This window comes from Pongo pygmaeus, chromosome 21, assembly GCF_028885625.2.
Source record: "Pongo pygmaeus isolate AG05252 chromosome 21, NHGRI_mPonPyg2-v2.0_pri, whole genome shotgun sequence".
Classification (NCBI taxonomy): Eukaryota; Metazoa; Chordata; class Mammalia; order Primates; family Hominidae; genus Pongo; species Pongo pygmaeus.
Window position 1 is genome coordinate 66,648,964 of NC_072394.2, and position 23,093 is coordinate 66,672,056.

The window sequence follows — 23,093 nt, forward strand, 5'->3', positions numbered from 1 at the left end:
AATTTTTATATTTTTAGTAGAGACGGAGTTTCACCATGTTGGCCAGGCTGGTCTTGAACTCCCTGACCTCAGGTGATCCGCTTCAGCCTGCCAGAGTGCTGGGATTACAGACGTAAGCCACTATGCCCGGCCCAGGATTTTTTTTTTTAATTAAGGAAAATACGTTTTATATCTAAAATTCTGTGCAACAATAATTAATGTGTCTTCAAGTTGAGAATTAATTAAAATATAGCCAACAAAACATGTATTAAGCTTTGTAAACTTTGTCTATATATGTACTTATTTTACTTTTATTTAAAAATATGGGGCCAGGCACGGTGGCTCACACCTGTAATCCCAGCACTTCGGGAGGCCAAGACGGGTGGATCACTTGAGGTCAGGAGTTTGAGACTAGCCTGGCCAACATGGCAAAACCCTGTCCATCTCTACTAAAAATATGAAAATTAGCCAGGTGTGGTGCAGGCACCTGTAATTCCAGCTACTCAGGAGGCTGAGGTAGGACAATTGCTTGAACCCAGGAGGCGGAGGTTGCAGTGAGCTGAGATTGCTCCAGTGCACTCCAGCCTGGGCAATAGAAAGACTCCGTCTTGGCTGGGCGCGGTGGCTCACGCTTGTAATCCCAGCACTTTGGGAGGCCGAGGCGGGCGGATCCCGAGGTCAGGAGATCGAGACCATGGTGAAACCCCATCTCTACTAAAAATAAAAAAAATTAGCCGGGCGTGGTGGTGGGCGCATGTAATCCCAGCTACTTGGAGAGGCTGAGGCAGGAGAATGGCGTGAACCCGGGAGGCGGAGCTTGCAGTGAGCTGAGATCGCGCCCCTGCACTCCAGCACTCCAGCCTGGGTGGCAGAGCGAGACTCCGTCTCAAAAAAAAAAAAAAAAGAGTCTCCGTCTTAATAAATAAGTTAATAGCCGGGTGCAGTGGCTCACACCTGTAATCCCAGCACTTTGGGAGGCCGAGACGGGCAGATCACGAGGTCAGGAGATCGAGACCATCCTGGCTAACACGATGAAACCCCGTCTCTACTAAAAATACAAAAAAAGCCGGGTGTGATGGTGGGCACCTGTCGTCCCAGCTACTCGGGAGGCTGAGGCAGGAGAATGGCGTGAACCCGGGAGGCGGAGCTTGCAGCGAGCTGAGATCGCGCCACTGCACTCCAGCCTGGGCAAGTGATTGAGACTCCATCTCAAAAAAAAAAAAAATTAATTAATTAATAAAAATATGACAGTGGCCTGGGTGCCGTTGCTCACACCTGTAATCCCAGCACATTGGGAGTCTAAGGTGGGAGGATCACTTGAGCTCAGGAGTTTGCCTAGCCTGGGGCAACTTAGGGAGACCCTGCCTCTACAAAAAATAAAAAATTATCCAGGTGTGGTGGTTGCACACCTGTAGTCCCAACTACTTCGGTGGCTGAGGTGGGAGGATTGCAGGAGTCCAGGAGGTCAAGGCTTCCGTGAGTTGGGATTGAGCTACTGCACTCCTGCCTGGGTGATACAGTGAGACTCTGTTTCTAAAATAAAATAAATGACAGTGGTCCATATAGTACCTTATTCAGAAAAGGCTTGATGTACAAGAAAATAAGTTATTTGTGATCAGGACAGAGAAGAATTACTGCCTTTTGTGAAATGGATGCTGAGAATCAGTCACGATGTACAGTGCTTGGGAAGCTGACTTTGATTTCAGTTACAGTCCTGCTGATCCTTAGCACAGTGACTGCAAATAGGTTACTCCACCTTCCTGAGTCTCAGTCTTCTTAGCCGAAAAGTACAGATCATCATTATAATAGCTAAAATTAACTGTGTGCCTGGCGTAGGGTCTGACCGCTTTATTCAAGCCAGCTCCCAGACATACCTTGCTGGACTGTTTAATGCCCATTCGACAAAGAGGAGATTGACATGGGGAGGTGCTGAGTAACTTGCCTGGCCACTGAGTCCCTGTCAATGGCAGCTCAGACAGGTGACCCCAGAGCTACCCTCCCACCCCCTGACCAGGCCTGTCTCACAGGCCTCTTAGGAAGGGCTCTGTTCAGTAGATGGCAGGCACGTGGTGAGTGTTTCCTAAGCTGCAGCTGCTGTGTAGGTAAAACTCACAGCAGATATCACAAGTTTTGTCAGATCATACTGTCTCAATTTTGAGGTGCATGCATGTGTTTTACCACTTAACTACCTCTGAAATTTAGGGGTTTTTTTGTTTGTTCGTTTTGAGACGGAGTCTCGTTCTGTCGACAGGCTGGAGTGCAGTGGCGTGATCTCGGCTCACTGCATCCTCCGCCTCCCGGCTTCAAGTGATTCTCCTGTCTCAGCTTCCCCAGTAGCTGGGACTACAGGCATGTGCACCATCATGCCTGGCTAATTTTTGTATTTTTAGTAGAGTCGGGTTTTCACCAGGTTGGTGAGGCTAGTCTCGAACTCCTGAGCTCGTGATCCCCCCACCTTGGCCTCCCAAAGTGCTGGGATGACAGGCGTGAGCCACTGCGCCTGGCCCTGAAATTTCACGTGTTTTACGGTCGGCTTGTCAGGGTTGAATTGGTGCACCTTATACTTGATTGCATACTAGACTCACTGGCATCATTTGACTTTCGTCACAGTTGCAGAGGCACTCTGAAACCCTATGTGTGTGCTTCACCAGGGACAGCCCCACGCATGGGAGGTGGTGGCCAGCCGTCACCCCAGGGTGAATTTCTCTAAGAGCAGCCCTAGGCCAGGGGGTGAGTGGGAAAGTCAGGGCCGTTTCCATCAGTTACGTTTCAGAGCGGGCTCCCACTGGAAGTGCTGGAAATATCCGGATGCCATCTGTAGCATCTTATGAACTGTGGCGGATCCACTGTCTGTGTCTTGAGCTTCTGCTCTGCAGTCTGCTCGGTGGAGGCGTCCTGTCAGTCCACTGGACAGCGGGGCGGCTTCTGCTCTGCAGTCTGCTCGGTGGAGGCGTCCTGTCAGTCCACTGGACAGCGGGGCGGCTTCTGCTCTGCAGTCTGCTCGGTGGAGGCGTCCTGTCAGTCCACTGGACAGAGGGGCGGCTTCTGCTCTGCAGTCTGCTCGGTGGAGGCGTCCTGTCAGTCCACTGGACAGCGGGGCGGAGCCGCAGCCAGGGTGGGTGTGCCGTTTGATGGGTCATGGAACGAACAGGACAAAGGTCGCTAAGTAAATATGATAGTGCAAGTAGGATTGTGGTCATAGGTATTTTTATGAATTTATGTGTTATGTGAAGTTGAGGATTTGAATTTTGTGATTATTGTATCCAGATAAAGTTCTAGTCTGGCACAGTGCGGGCACGTGCCTGTGGTCCCAGCTGCTTGAATTGGGAGGAGAGCTTGAGCTCAGGATTTCCAGGCTATAGGGAGCTGTGGTCCCACCATTGCACCCCAGCCTGGGTGACAGAGTGAGACCCCATCTCAAAAATTAAAGAAAAGAGGCTGGGCACAGTGGCTTACACCTGTAATTCAAGCACTTTGAGAGGCTGAGGCAGGCGGATCACTTGAAGTCAGGAGTTCGAGACCAGCCTGGCCAACATGGTGAAACCCGCTCATCTCTATTAAAAATACAAAAATCATACTTACCTGGCAGGGGAGATACTGTGATTGTGAAGGTGGTTTTCCCAGGGCAAGGCTTAGCCATTGCACTCCGGATGTGCTGACCCCTGCAATTTCCCCAAATGTGGGAAACTCGACTGCATAATTTGTGGTAGTGGAGGGACTGTGTTCGCACTGTCCCCCCCGCAAAAAAAAATAAAAATACAAAAATCAGTCGGGCGTGGTGGCTCACGCCTGTCATCCCAGCACTTTGGGAGGCCGAGGTGGGTGGATCACCTGAAGTCAGGAGTTTGAGACCAGCCTGGCCAACATGGTGAAGCCCCATCTTTACTAAAAATACAAAAATTGGGAGGCCGAGGCGGGCAGATCACGAGGTCAGGAGATCGAGACCATCCTGGCTAACACAGTGAAACCCCGTCTCTACTAACAAAAAAAAAAAAAAAAAAAAAAAAAAAAATTAGCGGGGCATGGTGGCCGGGCGCCTGTCGTCCCAGCTACTCGGGAGGTTGAGGCAGGAGAATGGCGTGAACCCCGGAGGCGGAGCTTGCAGTGAGCCGAGATCGCGCCACTGCACTGCAGCCTGGGCGACAGAGCGAGACTCTGTCTCAAAAACAACAACAACAACAAAAAATTAGCCAGGAGTGGTGACACGTGCTGTAGTCCCAGCTACTCTGGAGGCTGAGGCAGGAGAATCACTCGAGCCTGGGAGGCAGAGGCTGCAGTGAGCTGAGATTGCGCCCCTGCACTCCAGCCTGGGCGACAGAGCAAGACTCCGTCTCAAAGAAAGAAAAAAGAAAAGGAAAGAAAAGATTCTTCCCCATGAGAGTAGGTTTCTACTGAATCGATTGCTGGTTTTATGCCTTTTCTCCCATGATAGGAAGTATGTCCAGACTCATCTGGCTGGGGATCCTCAGCAGAGCCTGCGGGGGGCAGCAGAGGCCTGCCTGGGCCGGGGCGCGCACCAGACCAGAATCCTGTGGATTTAGTGTTGTGAGGGTAGAACACCAGCAACCAGACCAGCAACCGGCATGCCCTCGTGGTTACTAATGTTATGAAGAATACTTGTCTTTCATATTTGGGACTGTGTTAAGATTTTCTGGAATATTTTTGGTCATAGTAACGATTCTGCTCTAGGACCTTTCTTCTTTAGCATTGTACAGACGTGATTGATTTGAACAGCAGCGCTGCGATAACGGAAGATCACTCGTGTCTTCAGACTCGTTCTGTTCCTGGGGGTGCTTGCTTGTTCTAGGCCCCCTTTGTATGGAGAGGTTCAAACCTTGATTGAATAGTCGCTGCCCAGGTGTCATAACCTGTGGCCTCATTGGTGTCACCTGGACTTTTTGTCTGCTGTTTGCACCATCAAAAGTGATGTGCGCTGGCCGGGTGTGGTGGTTCATGCCTGTGGTCCCCACACTTTGGGAGGCGGGGGCAGGCGGATCACGAGGTCAGGAGATGGAGACTATCCTGGCTAACATGGTGAAACCCCATCTCTGCTAAAAATACAAAAATTAGCTGGGCATGGTTGCGGGTGTCTGTAGTCCCAGCTACTCGGGAGGCTGAGGCAGGAGAATGGTGTGAACCTGGGAGGCGGAGCTTGCAGTGAGTGGAGATCGCGCCACTGCACTCCAGCCTGGGCAACAGAGCGAGACTCCCTCTCGAAAAAAAAAAAGTGATGTGCGCTTGGGACTGGGAGGGCGAGGCCCGAGGTACTTGGGTGCCCGGTGCCCAGGAGGAGCAGTGTTGGATAACCTGCTCTCCAAGTAATAGGGTTTTGAGAATGTTTGATTTTTTTTGTTTTTTTAATTGAGACAGAGTCTCACTCTGTCGCCCAGGCTGGAGTGCAATGGTATGATCTCGGCTCAGTGCAACCTCTGCCTCCCGGGTTCAAGCGATTCTCCTGTCTCAGCCTCCCAAGTAGCTGGGACTACAGGCGCCTGCCACCACACCCAGCTAATTTTTGTATTTTTAGTAGAGACGGGGGTTCACCATGTTGGCCAGGCTGGTCTCGATCTCCTGACCTCGTGATCCGCCTGCCTTGGCCTCCCAAAGTACTGGGATTACAGGCCTGAGCCACCGCGCCCGGCCTGTTCGATTCTTTGTATTTAAATGTATATCTAGAGTTATTTTGTTCAACTTCTGATCTGCTTTTCCTTTTGAATTAGTGTATTCTAAGCATCAGTTTACAAGAAAAAAAATCTTTATTAGGTTTCCAGACCCAAGTCAATACCGATAAAATTAATGCAGCAAACATTCACTGAATGCTATGTTAGGACCTGGGGCAGTAGATGAGTCTGTGAATTAAAAGGGCTTCAGCATGTGGGGTTTGGTTTTGTTTCTCTGTAGCTAGTCATACCTTTGGAATGGTTTTATAGTTTCAGGAAACCGTGGTTCTGGGCAGGGTAGCAGCTATGGGTTGAGGCAGTTGGATCCTTCCTCAGGTGTGGCCGCTGGTCTTGTTGCTTCTTGACATTAACTTTGTGACTCACGAGGGCAGGCGTTCGTTTTCTGTGGCACTCTGTGTGTGAGCAAGCACAGGGCTTGTTACTGTGTGAAAAGGGCTGGTTGCCTTGCCTGTCTGCTCCTCCCTGGCTCGGCCGGGCCGCCGCCATGGCTCCAGCTCAGATTCACTTCCTCTCGTACTTGGATGCTTGGTGATGGTCGTGGAAGCAGTTTTATTTTCTCTTGCTGTTCTCGTGTTGCGTTAAGCTCAGCATCACTGTTGCTTTTTATTCTTAGAATTAAGGAGGAAAGCTGAAATCTTTTGGGGATTTCTGTGTTTCCAGGGACTTTAGGAATTCTTTTTTTTTTTTTTTGAGACAGGGTCTTGCTCTGTCAATCAGGCTGGAGTGCAGTGGCGCGATCTCGGCTCCCTGCAGCCTTGACCTCCTGGGCTCAAGTGATCCTCCCATTCCAACCACCTGAGTAACTGGGACCACAGGTGTGCACCATCACATCTGGCGAATTTTTGTTTTTTTTTTTTTTATAGAGATGGGGTTTCACCATGTTGCCCAGAATTATCAAACTTCTAGGCTCAGGCAGTCTCCCCACCTCAGCCTTCCAAAGTGTTGGGATTACAGGCATGAACTGCCATGGCTGGCTAGAAAGTCTTTACATTTGAAATTCATTTTAAGTTAGGAGGAAAGGCCGAGCACACTGGCTTATATATCTGTAATCCCATCACTTTGGGAGGCTGAGGTGGGCGGATCACTTGAGGCCAGGAGTTTGAGACCAACCTGGCCAATATAGCAAAACCTCATCTCTGCTAACAATACAAAAATTATCTGGGCATGGCGGCAGATGCCTGTGATACCAGCTACTCGGGAAGCTGAGGCAGGAGAATTGCTTGAACCCGGGAGGCGGAGGTTGCAGTGAGCTGAAAGTGCACTACTGCACTCCAGCCTGGGCGACAGAGCGGGAATTGGTCTCCAAAAAAAAAAAGAGTAAAGGCGAGGGACACCTGTGATGTGACACACAGCGTTTTTTCTGTAGCTTGCTTTGTTGACTCTTGCTTATAATTTCTTCAAATGTATTTACAGAGTTAATCGGGTTTTTTTGGAATAGATCTATTCCAAATAAAAATCCAGAAGTACACATTCAAACTGTGGGGCTTTTACCCTTTTAACTGTGTTCCAAGTCCCTGTCCCTAGCATGCTCTGATTGTCAGCCCTTCCCTTGCCTGACCTACCTGTCTGAGTATCCTTTGGCAGTCAGGTTTTTGTTTGTTTGTTTTTGAGACGGAGTCTCGCTCTGTTGCCCAGGCTGCAGGCTGGAGTACAGTGGCGTGATCTCAGCTCACTGCAACTTCCCGGGTTCAAGCGATTCTTGTGCCTCAGCCTCCCGAGTAGCTGGGACTACAGGCGCCTGCCACCACACCCAGCTAATTTTTGTATTTTTTAGTTGAGACGGGGTTTCACCATGTTGGACAGGATGGTCTTGATCTCCTGACCTCGTGATCCGGCCACCTTGGCCTCCCAAAGTGCTGGGATGACAGGTTTGGCCACCACGCCCAGCCGGCAGTCAGTTTTTACATGGTTCATCACAGATTTTAAATTAAGATTCCCCAGCAGGATAAAAGAAATGCCAGTTGTATTTTATTTTTCGTATTTGTATTTTTAGCAATTTTTTTTTTTTTTGCATAGAATGAGCCAAGGGCATCTAGAGCAAAGAGGTAGTTCCCTGCCCCGTCTCCATCTCCCTGTCTGCACTGCTTCCCCTGCTCCATCTCCCCGTCTGCACCATCTCTCCCAGAGGTGTTTGCTCTTGCCTCCTTTGCAGTTGCCTGTGTTGTGTCATGCCCGTTTGCTGACAGTCCCTCCTGTGTCTTCCCCATCCCAGGGTGACTGTCGCTCTTGGTAGTTCCTCCGTGTTTCCTTTGTATCCTTAGGTGACTTGTCTTTGTCTCACTCCCCAGCAGTCTGCAGCACCTGTTGTCTCCTTCCCTCTCCTCCCCCTTCTCCTCAGACGTCATCGGTCCTTTCTAGCGTTGTTCCCCTTGCCCCAAGGTTCCTAACAGCCTTCTTTTTTTCTTTCTTTCTTTTTTTTTTTTTTTTGGGTGAGACAGAGTCTCGCTGTGTTGCCCAGGCTGGAGTGCGGTGGTGCGGTCTCAGCTCACTGCAGCCTCTGCCTCCTGGGTTCAAGTGATTCTCCTGCCTCAGTCTCCCGAGTACCTGGGACTATAGGTGTGCACTACCATACCTGGCTGATTTTTGTATTTTTATTTATTTTTTATTTATTTTTGAGACAGGGTCTCTTTGTTGCCCAAGCTGGAGTGCAGTGGCGCCATCTTGGCTCACTGCAACCTCCACCTCCCGGGTTCAAGTGATTCTCCTGCCTCAGCCTCCCAAGTAGCTTACAGTAGGGATTGCAGGCACCTACCACCACGCCCGGCTAATTTTGCATTTTTAGCACAGATAGGGTTTCACCATGTTGACCACCTGGTCTCAAACTCCTGACCTCAGGTTGATCCGCCCACCTTGATCTCCCAAAGTGCTGGGATTGCAGGCGTGAGCCACCGCGCCCGGCCCTAACAGCCACCTTCTTAGCATCTGTGTATTCAGACCGTCCATTGCAGGATGTGTGATTTTGTGGCCTGGAACGGCTCTCTCTGAGCACTCTCCATCCTCCCACCCCTCAGGCAGTGTCTCTTGAGCCCACCTGCCCAGCCACTGTCTTGGGGTGACCACAGGAGGCTGGGGAGAAGAGTGAGGCAGTAGTGAGAAGCTGGGACGCTCACCGTTGGCTGAGCACCTTAGAGCAGCCCTGACGCCTGCTTCTGTCTCTTGGTGAAAGCGGCACCCAGACTTCAGTCCTTACAGCCCAGAACTCAGAACCGTGGAGGTGCTGTGACCCACAGGGTTTACCTCGTGATTGCTGTTCGGAACCGTGGAGGTGCTGTGACTCACAGGGTTTACCTTGTAATTGCTGTTAAAACCCTTCTGGGCTTCATAATGGAATGCTTATGTTGAAATATTATTTTAAGTACTATTATCTATGATGTGGTTAGAAATGCCAAAGAATTTTTACCTTTTTTTTTTTTTTTTTTTTTGAGACGGAGTCTTGCTCTGTTGCCCAGGCTGGAGTGCAGTGGCGCGATCTCCGCTCACTGCAAGCTCCCCCTCCTGGGTTCACGAGATTCTCCCGCCTCAGTCTCCTGAGTAGCTCGGACTACAGGCACCTTCCACCATACCTGGCTAATTTTTTTTTTATATTTTTTGTAGAGACGGGGTTTCACGATGTTACCCAGGATGGTCTTGATCTCCTGACCTCATGATCCACCCGCCTCGGCCTCCCAAAGTGCTGGGATTACAGGCGTGAGCCACCGTGCCCAGCCTTTTTTTTTTTTTTTTTTTTTTTTTGAGATGGAGTCTTGCTCTGTCGCCCAGTCTGGAGTGTGGTGGCATGATCTTGGCTCACTGCAGCTTCCACCTCCCGAGTTCAAACAATTCTTCTGCTTCAGCCTGCTGAGTAGCTGGGATTACAGGCACCTGCCACCACACCCTGCTAATTTCTGTATTTTTAGCAGAGATGGGGTCTCACTGTGTTGCCCAGGCTGGTCTCAAACTCCTGACCTCAGGTGATCTGCCCTCCTCGGCCTCCCAAAATGTTGGGATTACAGGTGTGAGCCACCACGCCCGGCCAAAATGTGTAGCTTTTGTAAAAGTTTTGGAAATGACCTCAGATAATTTCAGAGATTTTTAAATAAAGGACGCTCAAAATGGAGCAAAATGGAGAGCCCCTGTATAGGCCTCCCACATGGAGGTTTGCAGTAAGCCAGAGGCACCTGTGGGTCCCAGGGAGAGATGGGCTGCTCCATGGATGCTCCTGGGACCTGGGGCACTGGGCAGGCCTCAGGCAGATAGGAGCTGGTCCGAATCTCCTGCCACGCCCAGGCCAACTCCTGATGCAGCAGATTCCTGTGGGTGACAAGTGTCAGAAGATAGAATAGGACCTTAGGGTCAGGAAGGATTTCTTGAACAAAAAAGGGGGAAAACAGATTGAGAGATTCAGAAAGCTGTGATATATTCCGTGACCTCAGAGGTGACTTGGAGGAGGCTGTCGTTCAGCAATGGGCATGTAGTGAGCACTGGGGCATTTAAATGGTTCAGATGCTGAATTCGATGTTATATGTTTTTTACTACAATTGGTAAAAAAAAAAAAAAAAAAAGCTTGTGCTCATCAAAACACACCATAATAAGTAAAAAAAGAACTGTGAACTGGAAGATACTTGTAACATTTTTAACCAGTGAAGGGTCGGTGTCCTGGATATGTCCACTGGGCACCGCAGACAGAATGGCCTTGAAACAGGCTGGAGACGCCCACCCTCATCAGGCCAGGCAAGCATTGAGGAGCCTGGCCATACCAATCATTGTTGAGGCTGCAGGAATGGCAGGGAGCCCTAAGCTCCAGTGGCCACTGGTGCAGTCCTTGGAGAGCAGTTGGCACACCTTGTCAGGCTGAGCCTGCCCGTTCTTGGGCATCCAAAAGTTCCACTCTTAGATACACACCAGAAGAATTCTTCCTAGACTGTTTGTGCTGAAGGACCAGATTTAAGTTTTTAAAATTTCCAATGTCACAGACTGATGATATTTTTGTAAACTACAACAAAAGTGACTAGCTAGTAAAGGAAATCACAGAACATAAAATACAAACCCATGTCATTATTATTAATATTTTGAGGCAGAGTCTCGCTTTGTCACTCAGACTGGAGGGCAATGGTGCGATCTCGGCACACTGCAGCCTCGACCTCCTGGGCTCAAGTGATCCTCTTGTCTCAGCCTCCTGAGTAGCTGGGACCATAGGCACTCGCTGCCACACCCGGCTAATTTTTGTTTTTTTTGAGACAGAGTCTTGCTCTGTCACCCAGGCTGGAGTGCAGTGGCGTGACCTTGGCTCATTGCAACCTCTGCCTCCTGGGTTCAAGCGATTTTCCTGCCGCAGCCTTCCAAGTAGCTGGGATTACAGGCATGCGCCACCGTGCCTGGCTTAATTACGCCTGGCTAATTTTTGTATTTTTAGTAGAGATGGGGTTTTGCCGTGTTGATCAGGCTGGTCGCAAACTCCTGGCCTCAAGCGATCTGCATTCCTCAGCCTCCAAAAGTGCTAGGATTATGGGCATGAGCCATCACGCCTGGTTATCGGGGGAACCTGCCCCCAATATTTCAACATAGGTTCTTTCTATTTTCCATAAGTGTCGGCCGGCTGAGAAATAAAGAGAAAGAGTACAAAGAGAGGAATTTTACAGCTGGGCCTCCCGGGTGACATCATGTATCGGTAGGACCGTGATACCCACCTGAGCCACAAAACAAGCAAGTTTTATTAAGGATTTCAAAAGGGGAAGGGGTGCAAGAACAGGGAGTAGGTCACAAGATCACAGGCTTCAAAGGCAAAAAGGAGAACAAAGATCACAAGGCAAAGGGCAAAAGCGGAACTCCTGATAAGGGTCTGTGTTCAGCGGTGCACGTATTGTCTTGATAAACATGTGAAACAACAGAAAACAGGGTTCGAGAGCAGAGAACCAGTCTGACCAAAAATTTACCAGGGTGGGGTTTCCCAATCCTAGTAAACCTGAGGGTACTGCAGGAGACCAGGGCGTATTTCAGTCCTTATCTCAACCACATAAGACAGACATTCCCAGAGCGGCCTTCTGTAGACCTCCCCCCAGGAATGCATTCCTTTCCTGGAGTATTAATCCTTGCTAGGAAAAGAATTTAGTGATATCTTCCCTACTTGCACGTCCGTTTATAGGCTCTCTGCAAGAAGAAAAATATGGCTCTATTTTGCCCGACCACACAGGCAGTCAGACCTTATGGTTGTCTTCCCTTGTTCCCTGAAAATTGCGGTTATTCTGTTCTTTTTCAAGGTGTGCTGATTTTATATTGTTCAAACACGTTTTACAATCAGTTTGTACAGTTAACACAATTATAGTGGCCCTGAGGTGATGTACATCCTCAGTTTATGAAGATAACAGGATTAAGAGATTAAAGTAAGACAGGCGTAAGAAATTATGAAAGTATTATTTGGGAACTGGTAAATGTCCATGAAATCTTCACAATTTATGTTCCTCTGCTACGGCTCCAGCCGGTCCCCTCTGTTCAGGGTCCCTGACTTCCTGCAACACCAGGCTTCTATTACTTTTAAAAAATTTAATTAACTTTTTTCTTTTTTTTGAGATGAAGTCTCGCTCTGTCGCCCAGGCTGGAGTACAGTGGCGCGATCTCGGCTCACTGCAACTGCCGCCTCCTGGGTTCCAGCGATTCTCTTGCCTCAGCCTCCCAAGTAGCTGGGACTGCAGGGGCAATACAAAAAATGCAGAACTTTTGTATTTTCTGTAGAGATGGGGTTTCGCTGTGTTGTCCAGGCTGGTCTCAAACTCCTGAGCTCAAATGATATGCCCACCTTGGCCTCTCAAAGTTCTGGGATTATAGGCATGAGCCTCTGCATCCAGCCTTATTTATTTATTTATTATTTTGAGACAGAGTCTCGCTCTGTCCCCCAGGCTGGAGTGCAGTGGCGCCATCTTGGCTCACTGCAATCTCCGCCTCCCGGGTTTACACCATTCTCCTGCCTCAGCCTCCTGAGTAGCTGGGACTACAGGTGCGCACCACCACGCCCGGCTAATTTTTTGTATTTTTAGTAGAGATGCGGTTTCACCGTGTTAGCCAGGATGGTCTCGATCTCCTGACCTCGTGATCTGCCCGCCTCGGCCTCCCAAAGTGCTGGGATTACAGACGTGAGCCACCACGCTCGGCCCAGCCTTATTTTTTTTTTGAGACGAGGTCTCGCTCTGTCGCCCAGGCTGGAGTACAGTGGCGCGATCTCGGCTCACTGCAACCTCTGCCTCCCGGATTCAAGCGGTTTTCCTGCCTCAGCCTCCTGAGTAGCTGGGACTACAGGCATGCGCCATCACACCGAGGTAATTTTTGTATTTTTTGGCAGAGACAGGGTTTCACCATGTTGACCAGGCTGGTCTTGAACTCCTGACCTCAAGCCATCCGCCCACTTTGGCCTCCCAAAGTTCTGGGACTACTTTTTAAGCAGTTTTGATAGGTGTGTGCATAGTAGCGCTCTGGTTTAATTTGCATTTCCCAGGGAGTGGGGGCGCTGCCTGTCTTCTGACGCCTCAGTTACTTGTTGCTGTGACGGTCGCCCACTCTTGCTGCCAGTGTCTGTGCTGCTCACGGTAGCTGCATCAGCCTCACGCTGTCGGCCCTTCGCCACCCACCGTGCCTGCTGCTCAGGAACGTTCCGAGCAACTTGGTGATAACAGAAGCTGAGAACAGCCCAGATGTCCTTCGGTGCAAGAGTGGATGGATCAGTTGTGGTCTATTCACAGAATAGAATGTGACCACACTGGAGATGAATGAATTGTAGCTACAACCTGCAGTGTAGACGAATCTTAGGAACATAGGCGTTTCAGAAGCAGATCAAGCCAGGCACGATGCTGTGTGCCTATAGTCCCAGCTACTCAGAGCCTGAAGGTGGGAGATCACTTCAGCCTGGGAGTTTGAGGCCAGCCTGGGCAACATAGCAAGACCCTGTCTCAAAGGGAAAAAAAAAGCAGATTACAGAAAAGTAAATCCAGTGCTAGGCCGTATTTTTAAGCTCAAAAAATTAAAACTAAATAGCGTTTAGGGATAAACATGAGGTAATTTTTTAGAAGCAAGAGAATAGCATTGAATTTAAGGTATATATGGGGAAAATGAAACTTCCAAGTTATTGATAATTTTCCAGTTTTTAAATTAGAGATGGGATCATGGTGTTTATGCATCATAATTTGTATGTTCCATATATTTCTTTTTTTTGTTTGTTTTTTTGAGACGGAGTCTCGCTCTGTCACCCAGGCTGGAGTGCAGTGGCGCGATCTCGGCTCACGGCAGGCTCCACCTCTCAGGTTTACGCCATTCTCCGCCTCAGCCTCCCGAGTAGCTGGGACTACAGGCGCCCACCACCATGCCCGGCTAATGTTTTTGTATTTTTGTAGAGACAGGGTTTCACTGTGTTAGCCAGGATGGTCTTGATCTCCTGACCTTGTGACCCGCCCGCCTCGGCCTCCCAAAGTGCTGGGATTACAGGCGTGAGCCGCCGCACCCAGGCGGATATGTTCCATGTATTTCTTTCTGTATTTCACATAATACATAGTAAAATATTTAAAACAGAACAAAAATAGACTTCCTTTTAAGATGTTTTCATATCTGTTCTTACAAAGTTGGCCACAGTTTTTCCCCAACAGTAGTTTGAGTTCAGCAGCAGCTCTTTTATAAAACGTTTGCTGCACACACTGAGATTGCACCTGGAAGTACAGAAATAAGAAAACATGTACTTTATTTTATTTTCTTACCCCTGAAGATCTTTAAGTCTTCTGAGGAGCAGGGACCTGCTAGATTGCAAGCTGCTGCAGGCGGAGATTTTTGCCTGTTTGGTTTATTTGTTACCACTGAGTCCCCAGAGAACAAAGTGAGGCATGTGATTGATGCTTCGTAACTGTTGAACAAATGAATGCTGATCTATGACGGCACCGACGTGCGTCCGGGGAGAGGACGCACCCGGCTGTGTGGACATGTGCCCAGGGCCCAGGACAGCGCCACGGAAGAGGACACACCCTGCTGTATGGCAGGAGAGGTTCCCAAGGGCAGGTTCAGGGTTCTGGGGTCTGAGCGAGAGCTCTCCAGCTAGCAGGGAGCAGGGTAGGGTGTTGAAGAGACGGCAGGTGCGTCAGGGGCTGACATGGGACTTGGCACTCTGTCTGTCCGGGAACAAGTAGTCCTGCGTTGGACTGGGAAGTGCGGTGGGTGTGGTGGGGGAAGGGGCTGGCGTCAGCAGGACTCTCATCCACCAATGTCTGGTGGGGCTGCCCACCATGCGGGGGCCTCAGGCTACAGCCAGGGCTGTGAAGGAGCCGAGGTCATTGAGTGGCTGCCCTGGCGTAGGGAGGGAGGACACAAGTCCCCGCCATTTCAGAAGCTCAGCATCCCTGCATGTGTGCGGTCTTGTCTGCTTAGGCATGTGTGCAGGCACCGGAGCTGCTGCCAGCAGAACGGACTGGGATACGCTGGATTTGTAAAATGTGACCCTTTTTGTTTGCTTTTCATTTTTAATTTTTATTTATTTATTTATTTTTGAGACTGAGTCTTACTCTGTCACCTAGGCTGGAGTGCAGTGGTGAGATCTCGGCTCACTGCAACCTTCCCCTCTAGGGTTCAAGCAATTCTCCTGCCTCAGCCTCCTGAGTAGCTGGGATTACAGGTGCGTGCCACCACACCCAGTTAATTTTGTATTTTTAGTAGAGACGGGGTTTCTCCATGTTGGTCAGGCTGGTCTTTAACTCGTGGCCTCAAGAAGCAGTCCACCTGCCTCAGCCTCCCAAAGCCTTGTTGCTTTTTTTTGTTTTGTTTTGTTTTGTTTTGAGACGGAGTTTCGCTCTTGTTGCGCAGACTAGAGTGCAACGGCACGGTCTCAGCTCGCTGCAACCTCCACCTCCCGGGTTCAAGTGATTCTTCTACCTCAGCCTCCCGAGTAGGTGGGATTACAGGCATGTGCCACCACGGCCGGCTAATTTTGCATTTTTAGTAGAGATGGGGTTTCTCCATGTTGGTCAGGCTGACCTCAAACTCCTGACCTCAGATGATACGCCCTCCTCGGCCTCCCAAAGTTTTGGGATTACAAGCGTGAGCCACTGTGCCCGGCCACCTTGTTTGCTTTTTAAAGATAATGATGTCACTAAAAGAGTTCCGACTGGGGCCGGGCGTGGTGGCTCATGCCTGTAATCCCAGCACTTTGGGAGGCCAAGGCTGGTGGATCACGAGGTGTGGTGATCGAGACCATCCTGGCTAACACGGTGAAACCCCGTCTCTACTAAAACTGCAAAAAATTAGCCGGCCGTGGTGGCGGGCACCTGAAGTCCCAGCTACTCAGCAGGCTGAGGCAGAAGAATGGTGTGAACCTGGGAGGTAGAGCTTGCAGTGAGCCGAGATAGTGCCACTGCACTCCAGCCTGGGAGACAGAGCGAGACTCCGTCTCAAAAAAAAAAAAAAAAAAAAAAAAAGAGTTCTGACTGAAGGTTGAAACTTAGCCCTCCAGAAACGAAGACTGCGAATAACGCTGATGGCAGCTCATCACTTGCAGCAGGTGCTGCTTGTGTAGCTGCAGCTGCACACACCAGGCCTCTCCTTTAACTGTGTTATAACCTTTCTGTTGACATGGGATCCCCTTGAAATTTTTTTTTTTTGGAGACAGAGTCTCGCTCTGTCACCCAGGCTGACGTCCAGTGGTACAATTTCAGCTCACTGCAACCTCCTCCTGCCGGGTTCAAGCCATCCTCTTGCCTCAGCCTCCTGACTAGCTGGGATTACAGATGCACACCACCACACCCGGCTAATTTTTGTATTTTTAGTAGAGATGAGGTTTCACCATGTTGGTCAGGCTGGTCTCGAACTCCTGATCTCAGGTGATTCAACCACCTCAGCCTCCCAAAGTGCTGGAATTACAGGCGTGAGCCACCACTCCCAGCCCCCTTGAAATTTAAACCAAGTTCAGGAAGAATGAAGTTGTGAGGTGCTACTTCAAACATCGGGTGGTAAACTCCCGGACTCATTACCCCAAGGAAATAGGCAGTCCAGGTTGGTGGCTCACGCCTATAATCCCAGCACTTCGAGAGGCCGAGGTGGGCGGGTCACCTGAGGTCAGGAGTTGAAGACTATCCTGGCCAACATGGTGAAGCCCATCTGTACTAAAAATACAAAAAGTTAGCTGGGTGTGGTGGCGCGCGCCTGTAATCCCAGCCACTTGGCAGGCTGAGGCAGGAGAATCGCTTGAACCTGGGTGGTGGAGGGTGCATGGAGCCAAGATTGCACCATTGCACTCCATCCAGTTTGGGTGACAGAGTGAGACTCTGTCTCAAAAGACATCAGAAAGGATTGGCTCCTGTGACCTCGGCACTGTGGTGACCGTGACCCAAGGCAGGAGGATCGCTTCAGCCAAGGAATTCAAGATCAGCCTGAGCAACATAGTGAGACCCTGTCTCTGCAAAAAATTTCTAAAAACTTAGCTGGCATGGTGGCTCACGCCTGTAGTCCCACCTCTTCAGGAGGCTGTGTTGGGAGGATCACTTGAGTCTGAGAGGTTGAGGCTGCCATGATCCCTTATCACACCACTGCATTCCAGCCTGGGTGACAGAGCAAGACCCTGTCTCCAAACAAACAAAAAAGCAAAAAATGGTCTTTTACCCAGGTATTTACCATTTCCAGTGGTCTTCATTCCTTTCTAAAAATCTAGGTTTTAGCCGGACACGGTGGCTCACGCCTGTTATCCTCAGCACTTTGGGAGGCTGAGGTGGGTGGATCACCTGAGGTCAGGAGTTCAAGACCAGCCTAGCCAACATGGCAAAACCCCATCTCTACTAAAAATACAAAAATTAGCCAGGCGTGGTGGTACGTGCCTGTAGTCCCAGCTATTCAGGAGGCTGAGGCAGGAGAGTCACTTGAACCCAGGAGGTGGAGGTTGCAGTGAGCCAAGATCATGCCACTGCACTCTAGCCTGGGTGACAGAGTGAGACTCTGTCTCAAAAAAAAAACACCAAAAAACAAAAAACTAGGTTTTAATCTGGTACCATTTCCCTTCGGCTCAAATAACTTTGACGTTGCTTGTATTTTAGGTCTTTGTGATGGGTTCTTCTAGCTTCTTTTTATCTGAAAAAGTCTTCATTTCACCTTTATTTCTATAGAATGTTTTTGCCAGGAATAGAATTGTTTATTTTTTTATCTTATTAAATAAATTATATTGTATATAGGCCAGGCGCAGTGGCTCACGCCTGTAATCCCAGCCCTTTGGGAGGCTGAGATGGGCGGATCACCTGCAGTCGGGAGTTCAAGACCAGCCTGACCAACATGGGGAAACCCTGTCTCTACTAAAAATACAAAATTAGCTGGGCAGGGTGGCACATGCCTATAATCCCAGCTACTCGGGAGGCTGAGGCAGGAGAATCACTTGAACCTGGGAGGCGGAGGTTGTGGTGAGCTGAGATTGCACCATTGCACTCGAGCCTGGGCAACAAGAGGGAAACTCCATCTCAAAAAAACAAAAAAAGAAAACATTGTGTATATTTTACCAGGCACAGTGGCTCACACCTATAATCCCAGCATTTTGGGAGGCCAAGGCAGGCAGATCACTTGAACCCAGGAATTCGAGATGAGCCTGGCCAAGATGGTGAAACCCTGTCTCTACTAAAAATACAAAATTAGCCAGGAGTGATGGCGCACGCCTGTAGTCCCAGCTACTCAGGAGGCTATGGCAGGAGAATCGCTTGAGCCTTGAAGGTGGAGGTTGCAGTGAGCCGAGATTACACCACTGCACTCCAGCCTGGGCAACAGAGTGAGACTCTGTCTCAAAAAAGAAAAAAAAAGAATAAGTCACATTTTGGTGAGGAGCAGTGGCTTGCACCTATAATCCCAGCACTTTGGGAGGCTGAGGCAGGAGGATCACTTGAGACCAGCCTGGGCAACAAAGGCAGACCGTGTCTCTATAGAAAATTTTAAAGTTAGCTGGGCATGGTGGCACATTCCTGTAGTCTTAGCTGCTTGGGATGCTGAGAAGGGAGGCTCTATTGAGTCCAGGATTTCAAGGCTGCAGTGAGCCAAGATCGCACCACTGCACTCCAGCCTGGGCAACAGGGAAAAACCTTGTTTCTAAAAAAAAAAATTAGGTTGGGTGGGGTGGCTCACACCTGTGATCCCAGCAGTTTGGGAGGCTGTAGCAGGCAGATTGCTTGAGTCTAGGAGTTTGAGACCAACAAGATCCTGACTGTATAAAAATTTTAAAAAATAGCTGGGCGTGGTATTGCACACCTGTAGTCCCAGCTACTCAGGAGGCTGAGGTGGGGGGATCACCTGAGCCCAGGAGGCCAAGGTTGCACTGAGCCGAAATGTGGCCACTGCACTCCAGCCCGGGCAATAAAGTCAGGCGGGGAAAAGAAAGAATGAGTTAACATTTTCTCAGGTTTATGTGTTGAGTAATTTTAGATTCTATCCCGAAATGGTAAGAATGAGAAGAAAATCTGCCAAGTCCATCCCTTCCTACACTCTCACCGCCTCCAAGTCATTCTGCAGTCTTCAGCCAGAATGACCTGGCCATTTTTAAAAATGGAGTTTTTTGCCTTAGTAATTGAGTTGTGTAAGAGTTCTTTATTCCACTTGTGAATTGTTTTTTATATGTACGTAATGTAAATATTTTCTCCCCTTCTGTGCCTTTCAGTATGAATCTGTCTGAACTCAATTCTGCTGTTGTGTGTCTGTCTTTTCCTCAGTACCAAATGGTCTTGATTACTGTAGATATATAGTATATGTCTTGAAATCAATAGGGTAAATTCTCTAACTTTTTTTCTTTTTATTAATGTTCCTGTGGCTAATCTGTCTGCTACATTTCCTTATACATTTAAAAAAAATTAGTTTATCAGTTTCTGCAAAAAAAAATCCTCTTGGATTAGGGTTAGGCTTGTGTCAAGTCTGTAGATCAGTTTGGGGAGAAGTGACTTCTTTATATTGAGGCTTCTAATCCATGAACATGAGGAATCTTTTTCTTATCTTTAATATCTTAGCAATGTGTGGTTTTCAACTTACAGATTTCATAGGTCTTGTTATTTCTTTTTATTTTTTTGAAATAAGGTCTCACTGTGTCACCCAGGCTGCAGTGCAGTGGCACGATCACGGCTCACTGCAGCCTCGAGCTCCTGGGCTCAGTCATCCTCCTATCTCAACCTCCTGAGTCACTAGGACCACAGACATGAGCCACCATGCCTATTTAACTTAAAAACAAAAACAAAAAGAAACCGGGCACGGTGGCTCATGCCTGTAATTCCAGCACTTTGGGAGGCCGAGTGGGGGGATCAACTGAGGCCAGGAGTCTGTGACCAGCCTGGGCAACATGGCAAAACCCTGTCTTTAAAAATACAAAAATTAGCTGGGTGCAGTGGTGTGTGCCTGTAGTCCCGTGCCTGCGGCATGGGAATGGGTTGAGCCTGGGAGGCAGAGGTTGCAGTGAGTTGATGACTTAGGATTTTTCTTCTCAGTCACTTTGCAAGCCGGGGACCCCTGGCCAGTGATGCCCCACCTGGGCCCTGCTTGGCCACGCTGGCGTGCCCCAACTCACCTGTGTTATAGCTTGCACTGTGTTCGGCAGTTCCTGAGCTCATGTACCGCACTCAAGATCAAGGATACACTGGACAATGAAGGGTGAGGAGGGTGGAGAAGAACTTCATTGAGCAGTGAAACGGCTTTCAGCGGACCAGGGGGATGCAGGGGTGGTTCCCCTACCTGAAGGCAGGAAGATCCGCCTGTGTGGCTGGGTCTGGGGCCTTTTATGGACTCAGGATGCGGAGTGCTTGCAGAGCTTGCTGATGGGTTTGTGAGTATGCAGAAAAGGTTAAAGTGGGCATGACAGTGTAGAAAACCAATTATAAGAGGTCGGGCGCGGTGGCTCACGCCTGTAATCCCGGCACTTTAGGAGGCTGAGGCAGACGGATCACAAGGTCAGGAGTTCAAGACCATCATGGTCAATGTGGTGAAACCCCATCTCTACTAAAAATACAAAAATTGGCGTGGTTCGCGTGCCTGTAGTCCCAGTGACTTGGGAGGCTGAGGCGGCAGAATCGCTTGAACCCGGGAGGCAGAGATTGCAGTGAGCTGAGGTCACACCACTGCACTCCAGCCTGGGCAGCAGAGCGAGACTCCACCTAAATAAAAATTAGGAAAGGGTAGGTATGTGTAAAATAGGTGAAGAATGGGGATCAATCAGAGGAAAGTGTGGCAAACAGGAAGGCAAGTTCTTCATCTAGTCCGAGGATTTAACTTGTAGCTCAGCTGTCAGGCTTTAAACTGTCTTTGGCTTGGAGGTGGGTTTCACCGAGGACCCGCCCCATCTGCCTGGCATTCAGCTGCCTCCTGCCAGTATCACCGAGATCGCGTCACCACACTCCAGCCTGGGCAACAAAGCGAGACTGTGAGACTGTCTAAAAAAAATCCCACATTGATGTCATTTCCTAAATATTTGGTTTAAAAAAAAATCTGGGCCTGGAATTTTCTCTGGGTTTTTTTTTTTTTTTTTTTTTTTTTTGAGACAGAGTCTCGCTCTGTTGCCCAGGCTGGAGTGCAGTGGCGCGATCACTGCTCACTGCAAGTTCCGCCTCCTGGGTTCACGTCATTCTCCTGCCTCAGCCTCCCGAGTAGCTGGGACTACAGGTGCCCGCCACCACGCCCGGCTAATTTTTTTGTATTTTTATTAGAGATGGGGTTTCACTGTGTTAGGATGGTCTCGATCTCCTGACCTCGTGATCTGCCCACCTCGGCCTCCCAAAGTGCTGGGATTACAGGCGTGAGCCATGGCGCCTGGCCCTCAGGGGATTTTTTATTACAAATATAACTTTATTTAAACAGATGCAGGCCTATTCAGATTTTCTATTTCATGTCAGTCTTGGTAAATTGTAATTTTCAAGGTATTTGTCCATTTCATAAAATTTTTCTAATTTCTTGGCATGAACTTGTTCGTATTTTATCCTTTTGGTGCCTCTAGGGTCTGTAGTGATGTCTTTCCTCGTGTTGCTGAAAGAAGCAACACTTTGTCCTTGTTAAAGTTATCTGTTTGTTTTCATTGATTTCTGTTCCTTATGATTTCCTTCCTTGCATTCATGTTGGGTTTATCCTGTTACTTTGTAGCTTCCTGAGGCGGAGCCTTAGGCCTTGATTAACGTGTTGTACTAGTCGGCTTTCTGCAGAGGAACGTTGCTGTTATCTGTGTCTTCTTTCTAAAGGAGATTTGTTACGAGGAATTGGCCCACAGAGTTATGGAGACAGAATCTCATGCTCTGCCATTTGCTGAAGATTGAGGAAAGCAGTGGAATAGGACAGTCCAAGGACAGGAGACACGTGGCCCCGCTCAGGCTGGCAGGCGAGAAGGAAAACCCAGGCCAACTTCTCCTCCCACCCCTTTCTATTCAGGACCCCCATGGACTGGGACGACACCCACCTGCACAGGGCAGCCCAGTTGGTCATGGAGCCCCCAGCTCAGGTGCTGCTGTTACCCAGAAACACCCTCCCAGACACACTCTGAAGTCTTGTTTAATCTGGGTACCCCACAATGCAGCGAAGGAGACATGAAATTCGCCGTCACATACACTGTATTTATTATTCAATCCAAAACATTTTCTCATTTCCCCTGTGAGTTCTTCTTTGAGCTACATGTTAGCTGGAGGTGTGTTGTTGAATATCAAGAGTGCTTGAGGTTTTATGATGTATCTTCCTCCTGGGTTTCCAGTTTGTAGCTAAGTCAGGGATTGTGCTGTGTGTGACCTCATTCCATTTACATTTATTGAAACCAGTTTGAAGCCCTAACATGTGGCTTGTCTTAGTATACAGCATTCAGTTAAAAACAATGTGTGTTCTCTAGATGTTGGGTGTTCTGTGACTGTCACGTCATGGTGGTTGATTAGTTAGAAACAATGTGTATTCACCAGGCGCTGTGGCTCACGCCTATAACCCCAGCAGTGTGGGAGGCTGAGGCGGGTGGATCACCTGAGGTTGGGAGTTCAACCTGAGGTCGGGAGTTCAAGACTAGCCTGGTCAACATGGAGAAACCCCATCTCTACTAAAAATACCAAAATTAGCTGAGCGTGGTGGTGCACGCCTGTAATCCCAGCTACTCGTGAGGCTGAGGCAGGAGCGTTGCTTGAACCGGGGAGGCGGAGGTTGTGGTGAGCCGAGATCGCGCCATTGCACTCCAGCCTGGGCAACAAGAGCAAAACTGTCTCAAAAAAAAAAGAAAGAAACTGTGTGTTCTCTAGATGTTGGGTGCTCTGTGAAGATCAAGTCATGGTGGTTGATGGTGTTGTTCAGAACATCGATGTTTTTCCTGATTTTTGGTCTGTTCTGTCAATTTCTGAGAAAGTATTAAAATTAGAGTTGGGTCTTGCATTTTTATCCATTCTGGCAGTCCCTTCCTTTAATTGGAGTTTTTTGTCCACTAACATTGAATATAATTGTTGATATGTTTGGATTTAGATCTTCCAGGTAATT

The 23,093-nt window shown here is 48.9% G+C and overlaps 1 protein-coding gene and 1 non-coding gene across 4 annotated transcripts in view; both read left to right on the forward strand.

Annotated features, from left to right (window-relative positions):
* Positions 1–23,093, forward strand: part of DNAJC5 (DnaJ heat shock protein family (Hsp40) member C5) — a 74,305-nt gene that overhangs the window by 42,875 nt on the left and 8,337 nt on the right. The window lies entirely within an intron of this gene.
* LOC129022202 (U1 spliceosomal RNA) lies at positions 3,554–3,718 on the forward strand. The gene has a single exon (XR_008496288.1). It is a non-coding gene; the product is annotated as a U1 spliceosomal RNA (small nuclear RNA).